Genomic DNA, 12,068 nt, shown 5'->3' with positions numbered 1-12,068 from the left:
TTCTCTCCCAAACTCTCTACTACTGAGAACTCTTCTGTCCTCTGCCTTTCCTACATTTCCGGTCTTTCTAATCTCAACAAAACTCTCCATTCCTTAGACATCAAACTTACTTTCTGCCAGACTAACACTCTTCGCACTAATCTCGTTCATACCTCTCCTCCCTCTACAGATGCTCCTGGTGTCTCCTCTATTTCTTGTTCCTCTTGTCCTCTTCAATACTTTGGAGAAACTGGCCAATCTCTTTCTGACAGACTTAGGGAGCACAAAAGTAGGTTAGGCTTACCAACACTGACAATGCTCTCTTCTGTCCCATCAGAGATCACAGCCATCCTATTGCCTGGTCTTCTGCTAAAACTGTCTTCCCTACTTCCAACTTTCACAGTCGCTGTCTGGTTGAATACTCCCTAATACACAACCTTCCTTGTATGAATCTTAGTCCTGGCTTCGTCTCTGTAGATGCCTTCCTTTCCCACTACATTGTAACATGCTCCAAACTTCAGAACAACCGTGACCTAACCCGATTCCTCCTTTTCCTTCTTCTTCTCTTCCCCTATCCTCTTTCCTTTTTCTCCTTTGGGTTGTCTTTCTTCTGCACTGTGTATTTGTTCCTTCTTTATTTATTTATTTATTTCCCCCCCCCTCGGTGTTCTTGCTCTTACCCTCTGTGGGCACCCAGCTCCCTTGCAGTGCTCCCCTTTCTTAGTATTTGACTGGCTCCTCCTCCTCTTACTACCTCCCCACTACTACTTCCTTCCACCTCCACTACTACTACTACATTCATCACCTTCAAAACTACCATCAGAAAACATCTTATCTCCCTGATACACCCTGTCAACTAATAATACGAATACCACCTGGTGGTTCACACTTACACTCACTCACCCATTTGACCATAAACAGAAATATCAATCTCAATCTCAAAATAATGAATCTTAACTAGTCATAAGTTGGCCTGTGATACTCCAATACTTTTTTTTTATTTATTTATTTATTAACAATTTGAGCATACATACAGAGGTACAAAAAAATACAGATAAGAGCAGCATGCCAAAGCCACTTATACTATGCATAGCATTACGGGCTGGCTTAAAATTAACTAAGCAATGATGAAATCAGTGATAATACATTATTGTAAACAGATAACTATAAAGCACAAATGAGTATTACAAAGACAGGTCATATGGTTGCATGCATTGTTGTACATTCAGTCGTATGGAGTATTCTGTTAGGTAGTGTATTTAAAAAATAATAAAGTTAGATTGGGTTTTAGGTTTAACATTTATGTATAGTGCCAAAACAAAAGCATTCACATTGCTAAACTCACAACTAGTATTTAGTCACTTAGCCATAATACCAACTTATCTCATAATTTTGTAACATTTTAAACCTAAGATTTAATATAAGTCTGCCCGAAATGCCTAGCCATGCTAGGCGTTCTAGTGGTACACTCTGTAATTATTATTTTACTACATGTAAACCACACAATAACCAAATTCTGTAAACTCAGCATTGTAATACTTATAGAGAATAAAGTTTGAATTTGAATTGAATTTGAATTTGAATTTGTAAATGGTCCAAGTCGGACTGAAACGTCATCATAAGCTCCTCTCTTCTATGTGCGGGTTATTTGTGTATAATATAACATAACCTAGCCTAGCCTTAACATAATATAACCGAGAAACTTTAACATAACCAAATCTAGCTTAGCTTTGTTTAGTCTAACATAATCTAATCTAAGTTTAACCTATCCTATCACACCATTGCTCATTTGCTCGGAACTACTAAACACTTCAACTGATGTTCTTCAAGTTCGGGCAGTAAAGATTGAAAGCCAAAACCCGGTCATTGTGGTTGATTAGAAGCCTCCTGATACAACTTCCAAACAATTTCAGGAACAGCTTCTGAAAACAACCACTGTCTGGAAAGTCTTCTGGCTGTTGCACCAAACATTTTGCTGCTGAGGGATTTCAGCTTAAGACACTTAAAATGGAGGAATGTAACAAAGAATGTTTTAACAGAGATAACTCCTACTTAGACAGGATGGGACTTACACAGATGACAGCAAAGAAATGAGTAAGATACTAAAATCTCAAAATGACAGTGTTTAGTGAGCCATTAACTGGACTAAGAGTCAAAAATCTAAACAAATTTTTTATGACCTAGACTCAAAATTTGGTCAATCCAATAATTTCTGATATTATCCTAACACCACAAGACTCTGAAAAAGCAATAAATGACATGCCCAGGCACTCTGCCCCAGGCCCAGACTCGTGGAACTCCGTGTTCATCAAGAACTCCGAGAAGCCTCTTTCATTTGCCTAGCATTCTATGGAGAGGGAGCATGGACACATGAGTCATCCCACACTCACTAAAAACAACAGACATAGTCCCACTCCACAGAGGTGGCAGTAAAGCAATACCAAAGAACTACAAACCGATAGCACTAACATCCCATATCGCAAAAATCTTGGAAACGGTTCTAAGAAGGAAGATCGCCACACATCTAGATGCCCATCAGTTACACAAGCCAGGACAACATGGGCTTGGAGCAGGTCACTCCTGCCTTTCCCAACTATTGAACCACTATGACAAGGTCCTCGATGCTCTAGAAGACAAACTACAGATGTAGTATACACAGACTTTGCAAAAGCTTTCGACAAGTGTGACCATGTTGCAACAGCACACAAAATGCATGATAAAGGAATAACAGGAAAAGTTGAGAGATGGATCTATAATTTCCTAACAAATAAAACACAAAGAGTAATAGTAAACAAAGTAAAGCCTGAGGCAGCTACAGTAAAAAGCTCTGTTCCACAAGGTACAGTACTCCCATCCTGTTCCTCATCCTCATATCTAACACAGAGATGTAAGCCACAGGACCATGTCTTCCTTTGCGAATGACACTCGAATTTGCATGACAGCGTCATCCATTGAAGACACAGCAAGCCTCCAGGCAGACATCAACCAAATCTTTAAATGGGCCGCAGAAAACGATATGAAGCTCAATGAAGAGAAATTTCAATTATTCCGATATGGAAAACTAAAGGAAATTCAAACTGTATAAGAGTATGTATTAGACAAATTCCAGTCACACAATACAGTAAAAAACTAATGTGAAGGACCTGGGAGTGATAATGTTAAAGGATCTCACTTTCAAATATCACAACTATGTATCTAACACATCTGCAGGGAAAATGATAGGAGGGATAATGAGAACCTTCAAAACTATGGATGCCAAGCCCATGATGATTCTCTTCAAATTGATTGTTCTCTCTAGGCTAGAATATTGCTGTACTTTGTACATTCTGGAGAATGTACAAAGAACTTTCACAGCATGCATAAGTACAATAAAGCACCAAAATTACTGGGAACGGTTGAAGACCCTTGATTTGTATTCCCTGGAATGCAGGCATGAAAGACACAGAATATACACTTAGAAAATTTTAGAGGGAATAGTCACAAACCTGCACACAAAAATCACTCCCTACGAAAGGAAAAGACTCGACAGGCAGTGCAATATTTCCCCAGCGAAAAGCAGGGGCAGCACAATTATGCTAAGAGACAGCACAATAAGTGTCAGGGACCCAAGACTGTTCAACTGCCTCCCAGCATACATAAAGGGGATTGCAAATAGTCCCCTGGCTGTCTTCAAGAAGGCACTGGACAGGCACCTAAAGTCAGTACCTGACCAGCCAGGCTGTGGTTCGTACGCTGATTTGCATGAAGCCAGCAATAACAGCCTGGATGATCAGGCTCTGATCCACCACAAGACCTGGTCACAGACCGAGCCACAGGGGCATTGATTCCTGAAACCCTCTTCAGGAATACCCTTAATATAATACGTATAAACTAGCCTAGCCTAGCCCTAATGTAATACAACCTAGCCTAACCTACCCTTAACATAATATAACCAAGCCTAGCTTAGTCTTAACATAATATAGCCTTAACACAATATAACCTACCCTTAACATAATATAACCTAACCTTAGCATAATATAAGCTAGCAGTAACATAATAAAACCTAGCCCAACATACCCTTTACAAAATATAACTTAGCCTAGTCTGCCTTTACATAACCTAGCCTAGCTTACCCTCGACCTAGCTATCCTTAACATAATATAACCTAGCTATCCTTAACATAATATAACCTAGCTATCCTTAACATAATATAACCTAACTTAGCCTATCATTAACATAATATGACCTAGCCTACCCTTAACATAACTTAGCCTACCCAAACCTTAACATAATATAACCTAGCCTAGCCTACCCTTAACATAATATAACCTAGCCTAGCCTACCCTTAACATAATATAACCTAGCCTAGCCTACCCTTAACATAATATAACCTAGCCTAGCCTACCATTAATATAACCTAGAAATTAAACATTATTGAACCTAGTTCAGCCTTTTTTTTCCCTAAGTCTAAGTTTAACCTATCCTAGTTTAACCCTATCCTAATTTAACTTAGCTTATCCCTAACAAAATCGAACCCAACATAACTAAGCTAATTTAATCTAACCTAGCTTAACCCTAAAAAAATCTAGCCTAGCCTAGGATAACCAAATTGTATCTGCTGGGATAACATTAAATAATAAAAATTCTTCATTAAATTCTGGTTTCTAGATGATTGATTTTTTTCGAAATCGAGCAACTAGAAACTGATGGAAGGTATATTCTAGCCTAGCATAGCCTAACTTAACCTAAACTAATATATAAATCCTGACCTAAACTAGAATAACTTAACTTTACCTTGCCGTGTACATAAATCCTAACTGGGCCTACTTTCTGCTAACTTGACTTAACCTAGTCTAAGGTGACTTAACCTAGTCTAAGGTGACTTAACCTAGCCTAAGGTGACTTAACCTAGTCTAAGGTGACTTAACCTAGTCTAAAGTGACTTAACCTAGTCTTAGGTAACTAAGGTAGCTTAACCTGGTCTAAGGTAGCTTAAGATAATCTCAGGTCGCTTAACCTAGTCTAAGGTAGCTTAACCTAGTCTAAGGTAGTGTAACCTAGTCTACCCTTCAAGGGAGGTTCCTTGATGATGGTGAGGGGCTTTTGATCTGGGGAACTGGATCTGTGCTCCAGTTCCCTGAATTGAGCCTGAAGGCTTTCCATCCATCCCCCCCCCCACATGCTCTGTATAATCCTACGGGTTTAGGGCTTCCCCATGATTATAATAATTAACCTAGTCTAAGGTAACTTAACCTAACCTAAGCAATGGTAACAACCTAACTTAAGCTAACTTATCCTAACCTATGCTAAGGTGACTTAACCTAACCTGAGCTAACTTAACCTAGTCTAAGGTAACTAATCCTAATCTAAGGTAACTTATCCTAATCTAAGGTAACTTATCCTAGTCTAAGGTAACAACCAAAGCCAATTTAACCTAACCTAAGCTAACACAAGTTAATTTAAGGTAACCTAAGCTAACTTAACTTGGTCTAAATTAACTTAACCTAGTCTAAGCTAACTTAACCTAAACTAACTTAGCTAACTTAATCTAACCTAACCCAGTCTAAGTTAACTTAAACTAACTTTAGCTAACTTAACCTAATCTAAGCTAACTTAACCTAACCTTAGCTAAGTTAACCTAAGCTAATTTAATCTAGCTGTATGTCACTAATATTTATTAAAATTATTCATACTGCTAAATGTATATACTATACAAATACACAACCAATGTATATACACTGCTCAGTGTATATACCATACAAATACACCAATGTATATACACACTGTTAAGTGTATATACCAAACACACCACCAATGTATATACACTACTCGGTGTATATACCATACAAACACAATGTATATACACTGCTCAGTGTATATACCATACAAATACACCAATGTATATACACACTGCTAGGTGTATATACCATACAAATTCACCACCAATGTATATACACACTGCTCAGTGAATATACCATACAAATACACCAATGTATATACACACTGTTCAGTGTATATACCATACAAACACACCACCAATGTATATGCACACTGCTCGCTGTATGTACCATACAAACACCAATGTATATACACAATGTTCAGTGTATATACCATACAAATACACCAATGTATATATACACTGCTCAGTGTATATACCATACAAATACACCAATGTATATACACACTGCTAGGTGTATATACCATACAAACACACCACCAATGTATATACACACTGCTCAGTGTATATACCATACAAATACACCAATGTATATACACACTGCTCAGTGTATATACCATACAAATACACCAATGTATATACACACTGCTCAGTGTATATACCATACAAATACACCAATGTATATACACACTGCTCAGTGTATATACCACACAAATACACCAATGTATATACACACTGTTAAGTGTATATACCAAACACACCACCAATGTATATACACTACTCGGTGTATATACCATACAAACACAATGTATATACACACTGCTCAGTGTATATACCATACAATGTATATACACACTACTCAGTGTATATACCATACAATGTATATACACACTACTCAGTGTATATATACAAACACACAATGTATATACACACTACTCAGTGTATATACCATACAAACACACAATGTATATACACTATTCAGTGTATATACCATAAAAACACAATGTATATACACACTGCTCAGTGTATATACCATACAAACACACAATGTATATACACTACTCAGTGTATGTACCATACAAACACAATGTATATACAAACTGCTCAGTGTATATACCATACACACAATGTATATACACTACTCGGTGTATATACCATACAAACACAATGTATATACACACTGCTCAGTGTATATACCATACAAATAATGTATATACAACTCTACTCTCAGTATATACACACGCAAGAATCCGGTCCTCCGGCTCTAGTTCCTCGGAACAAGAGCCTGAAAGACCACATATATACCACTTTCAAATCAGCTGTCCCAGCTGGTCCAGTTGTCCCATCAGTGGTCCAGGTGGACCAGCCGGTCCATGGACCACTGTGACTCACCTAGTGGTCCTACATAGCGGTCCACGGGTCCTATATACCGGGAGATATGCCAGGTGGACCACTGGACCAAAAATGGCCACAAAACAGCTGATCTGAACAACTGAACATCACTGGGCCACACGTGACGTATATACATCTATATACATCGTATATACATCCATATACACTCCTTAGCAGGGTATATATACTCAAGGTTTTTTATATACATTGAGGTATATACACAGCTTATAACCCAGATATGTATATATCTTAGTGTATATACACTCGTTCGCAGGATGTGTATATATATATATATATATATATATATATATATATATATATATATATATATATATATATATATATATATATATATATATATAGATATATATATATATATATATATATATACCAGTAGGTGTATATTTCTCAGTGTATCTACACACTGAAGTATTCATATCGGTGTATATAAGTCGAGAATACTTGTAGTATACATAGAGTATATCTGGAGTGTACATAGAGTATACATAGGAACACGAGAAGGAACACTGCAGCAGGCCTACTGATCCATGCGAGGCAGGTCCAAGTCTCCTACTGGCTTAAGCTAATGCCCCAACCTAGTCAGGTCATGTCACTCCCACTTATGGAAGGAGCACGGCACCAGACCCAGCAGCACCAGCTAGTCAGGTCCAACTCACACCCACTCACACCCACTCATGTATTTATCTAACCTATTTTTAAAACTACACAACGTTTTAGCCTCAATAACTGTACTCGGGAGTTTGTTCCACTCATCCACAACTCTATTACCAAACCAGTGCTTTCCTATATCCTTCCTGAATCTGAATTTTTCCAACTTGAAACCATTGCTGCGAGTCCTGTCTTGGCTGGACATTTTCAGCACGCATGTGTGTGTTTGTGTGTGCGTGTGTATGTGTATGAGTGTATATGAGTGTGTGTGTGTGTACTCACCTAATTGTACTCACCTAATTCTGGTTGCAGGGGTCGATACTCAGCTCCTGGCCCCGCCTCTTCACTGATCGCTACTGGATCCTCTCTCTCTGCTTCCTGAGCTTTGTCATACCTCTTCTTAAAACTATGTATGGTTCCTGCCTCCACTACTTCACTTGCTAGGCTATTCCACTTGCTGACAACTCTATGACTGAAGAAATACTTCCTAACGTCCCTGTGACTCGTCTGAGTCTTCAGCTTCCAGTTGTGACCCCTTGTCCCTGTGTCCCCTCTCTGGAACATCCTATCTCTGTCCACCTTGTCTATTCCCTGCAGTATCTTATATGTCGTTATCATGTCTCCCCTGACCCTTCTGTCCTCCAGTGTCGTCAGTCCGATTTCCCTTAACCTTTCCTCGTACGACATTCCCTTGAGCTCTGGGACTAGCCTTGTTGCAAACCTTTGTACTTTCTCTAACTTCTTGACGTGCTTGACCAGGTGTGGGTTCCAGACTGGTGCTGCATACTCCAGTATGGGCCTAACATACACAGTGTACAGTGTCTTGAACGATTCCTTATTAAGGTATCGGAACGCTATTCTCAGGTTTGCCAGGCGCCCGTATGCTGCAGCGGTTATTTGGTTGATGTGTGCCTCCGGTGATGTGCTCGGTGTTATGGTCACCCCAAGGTCTTTCTCCCTGAGTGAGGTCTGTAGTCTTTGTCCACCTAGCCTATACTCTGTCTGCGGTCTTCTTTGCCCCTCCCCAATCTTCATGACTTTGCATTTGGCTGGATTGAATTCGAGAAGCCAGTTACTGGACCACATGTCCAGCCTCTCCAGGTCTCTTTGCAGTCCTGCCTCATCCTCGTCCGATTTAATTCTTCTCATCAACTTCACGTCATCTGCGAAGAGGGACACTTCAGAGTCTATTCCTTCCATCATGTCGTTCACATATATCAAAAATAGCACTGGTCCTAGAACTGACCCCTGTGGGACCCCGCTCGTAACAGGCGCCCACTGTGATACCTCTTCACGTACCATGACTCGTTGCTGCCTCCCTGTCAGGTATTCCCTTATCCATTGCAGTGCCCTTCCTTTTACGTGTGCCTGATCCTCCAGCTTCTGCACTAATCTCTTGTGGGGAACTGTGTCAAAGGCCTTCCTGCAGTCTAGGAAAACGCAATCTACCCACCCCTCTCTCTCGTGTCTTACTTCTGTTACCTTGTCATAAAACTCCAGAAGGTTTGTGATACAAGATTTGCCTTCCATGAACCCATGCTGGTTTTCATTTATAATCTTGTTCCTTTCCAGGTGTTCGACCACTCTCCTCCTGATAATCTTCTCCATGACTTTGCACACAATACATGTCAGAGACACAGGTCTGTTTCCTTTCTTAAATATGGGGACTACATTAGCTGTCTTCCATTTCTCAGGTAGTTGCCCAGTTTCAAGGGATGTGTTGAAGATTGTGGTTAAAGGCACACACAGCATCTCTGCTCCTTCTCTAAGAACCCATGGGGAGATGTTGTCCGGTCCCATCGCCTTTGAGGTGTCAAGGTCACTTAAGAGCTTCTTCACCTCCTCCTCAGTTGTTCGTATGTCATCCAACACTTGTTGGTATATTCCCTCTTGATGTTCCCTTCTGTGCTGTCTTCCCACAGCCCTTCCTGTCTCTACTGTAAAAACTTCCTTAAATCTCCTGTTCAGCTCCTCACATACCTCCTGATCATTTCTTGTGAGTTCTCCACCTTCTGTCCTTAATCTGATCACCTGGTCTTTGACTGTTGTCTTCCTCCTGATGTGGCTATACAACAGTTTCGGGTCAGTCTTGATTCTCGATGCTGTCATTTTCATACTGTCGCTGGGCCTCCCTCCTTACCTGTGCATACTCATTCCTGGCTCTGCGAATGATCTCCCTATTTTCGTGTGTTCTCTGCCTTCTGTACTTTTTCCATTCTCTATTGTACTTTGTTTTTGCCTCCTTACACCGTCGGGTAAACCAGGGGCTCGTTCTGGTCTTCCCGTTGTTACTGTTGCCCTTGGGAATGAACCTTTCCACTGCCTCCTTGCATTTTGTTGCTACATATTCCATCATTTCATTTACTGGCTTTCCTGCCAGTTCTCTGTCCCACTGGACCTCCCGCAGGAAGTTCTTCAACCCTATGTAGTCCCCTCTTTTATAGTCAGGCTTTTCCCATTCTACTCCTGTTATTCTCTCCACTTGCAGCTCTACTATGTATTCAAAGCACAGAACCACGTGGTCGCTAGCTCCTAGGGGACTCTCATACTTGATGTCCTAAATGTCTGAGCTGCCCAGGGTGAACACAAGGTCCAATCTTGCTGGTTCATCCTCCCCTCTCACTCTGGTAGTGTCCTTAACATGTTGGTGCATGAGGTTTTCCAGCACCACGTCCAACATCCTGGCTCTCCATGTTTCGGGTCCCCCATGTGGCTCCAGGTTTTCCCAGTCAATCTCCCTGTGGTTGAAATCCCCCATAACCAGCAACTTTGCTCTGCTGGAGTGAGCTCTTCTTGCCACCTCAGCAAGTGTGTCCACCATTGCTCTGTTGCTCTCTTCATATTCCTCTCTTGGCCTCCTGCAGTTCTGTGGTGGATTATACATCACTGCAATGACCACTTTGTGTTCCCCAGACTGAAGTGTACCTGCTATGTAGTCTCTTTCTCCCGTCTCATCTATTCCTTCCATTTTCTCGAATTTCCATCTGTTTTTTACGAGCAGAGCAACCCCACCTCCCCCCCTGCCCCTTCTATCTTTCCTCATGATCTGGTATCCTGGTGGGAAGATTGCATCTGTTATTGTCTCCATGAGGTTTGTTTCTGTAACTGCTATGATGTCTGGGGACTTCTCATTGATTCTTTCTTGCCATTCCTCATGTTTATTCGTTAATCCATCTGCATTTGTGTACCAAACCTTCAACTTCTGTTCTAATACTGTAACTGTGGTGCGGGGGGTGGAAACAGAGGGATCGGTGTGTGATGGTTGGTTTGGATTGTTCAGTTGCCTTGGGGGTGTCGTGGCTGGATTCCTTCTGCAGGTGTTTCTGGGGGGTGCGCTTGTCCTTCCATTTGATCCTGGGTTATTCTGCTCTCCTTTTTCATTTCCTCCCATTTCTCCTTTCGTTTTTGAACTCTCTCTTTCATTGTCTTCCTTTTGTCCTGTGTTCTGTCTCGGTCGAGGTACACACTCCGGAACTCCTGCTTGCCTCTCAGCCGTGCTTTCTCCTGCAGGATCATGGTTCGGGTTGATTCTGCCTTGAAAATTACTTTGAGAGGCCGATTCCTTTTCTTTGTGAACCACCCAATTCTCCGAAAATTTGCCACCTGGGTCATGTCCCCCTCGCTTATCACCTTCATGATATCTTCAATCGCTTTTTTCTCCTCCTGCTGTATGAGTGTGTGTGTGTGTATGAGTGTGTGTGTGTGTATGAGTGTGTGTGTGTATGAGTGTGTGTGCGTGTGTGTGTATGAGTTTGTGTATGTGTGTGTGTGTGTGTGTGTGTGTGTGTGTGTGTGTGTGTGTGTGTGTGTGTGTGTGTGTGTGTGTGTGTTTATGTGTGTGTGTGTGTATGAATTTGTATATGTGTGTGTGTGTGTGTGTGTGTGTGTGTCTCAACAATCAATATTTGCACCAATAACTCACTACAGTTGTGACCGGGTGTGGAAGTGTGAATTGCTCATTACACTATAATTTGTTCATGATTGTAGCCATGTATAAACGTAAGTAACCATTCTTACAGGATTCATTACCTTTGTAACTTGTGAGTTCATTACCTTGTACCTAGTTCAGCCATCACAACTTTGGGAGCCCAGTCCCTGGACCCATTACGTACCTCTGTAATCTGTAAATACCTTTGTAACTTGTCATGATTGTGACTAGACCTACCTGGAGTTCATTACCTTTGTAAATTGTGAGTTCATTACCTTTGTAAATTGTGAGTTCATTACCTCTGTAACTTGCTCTGCTATCAAAACTTTGGAGTCCAGTCCCTGGACCAATTATGTACCTCTGTAATCTTTTGACTACCGCCCACAGGATGGGTATGGGGTGCATAATAAACATATTAAACTAACTAAATTAAACTATTTACAT

At 40.8% G+C, this 12,068-nt stretch overlaps 1 protein-coding gene across 1 annotated transcript in view; it reads right to left on the bottom strand.

Annotated features, from left to right (window-relative positions):
- LOC128699684 (forkhead box protein N2) overlaps positions 1-7,141 on the bottom strand; it is a 369,048-nt gene extending 361,907 nt beyond the window's left edge. Inside the window, exon 1 of the mRNA XM_070099452.1 lies at positions 7,028-7,141. The gene's annotated coding sequence lies outside the window, so the exon portion shown is untranslated. The remainder of the gene's footprint in view (positions 1-7,027) is intronic.
- Between the last annotated feature and the right edge of the window lie 4,927 nt (positions 7,142-12,068).

Source organism: Cherax quadricarinatus, chromosome 67, assembly GCF_038502225.1.
Source record: "Cherax quadricarinatus isolate ZL_2023a chromosome 67, ASM3850222v1, whole genome shotgun sequence".
Lineage (NCBI taxonomy): Eukaryota > Metazoa > Arthropoda > Malacostraca > Decapoda > Parastacidae > Cherax > Cherax quadricarinatus.
The sequence above is the reverse complement of the archived record's forward strand: the minus strand, read 5'-3'. Positions and strand labels throughout refer to the sequence as shown.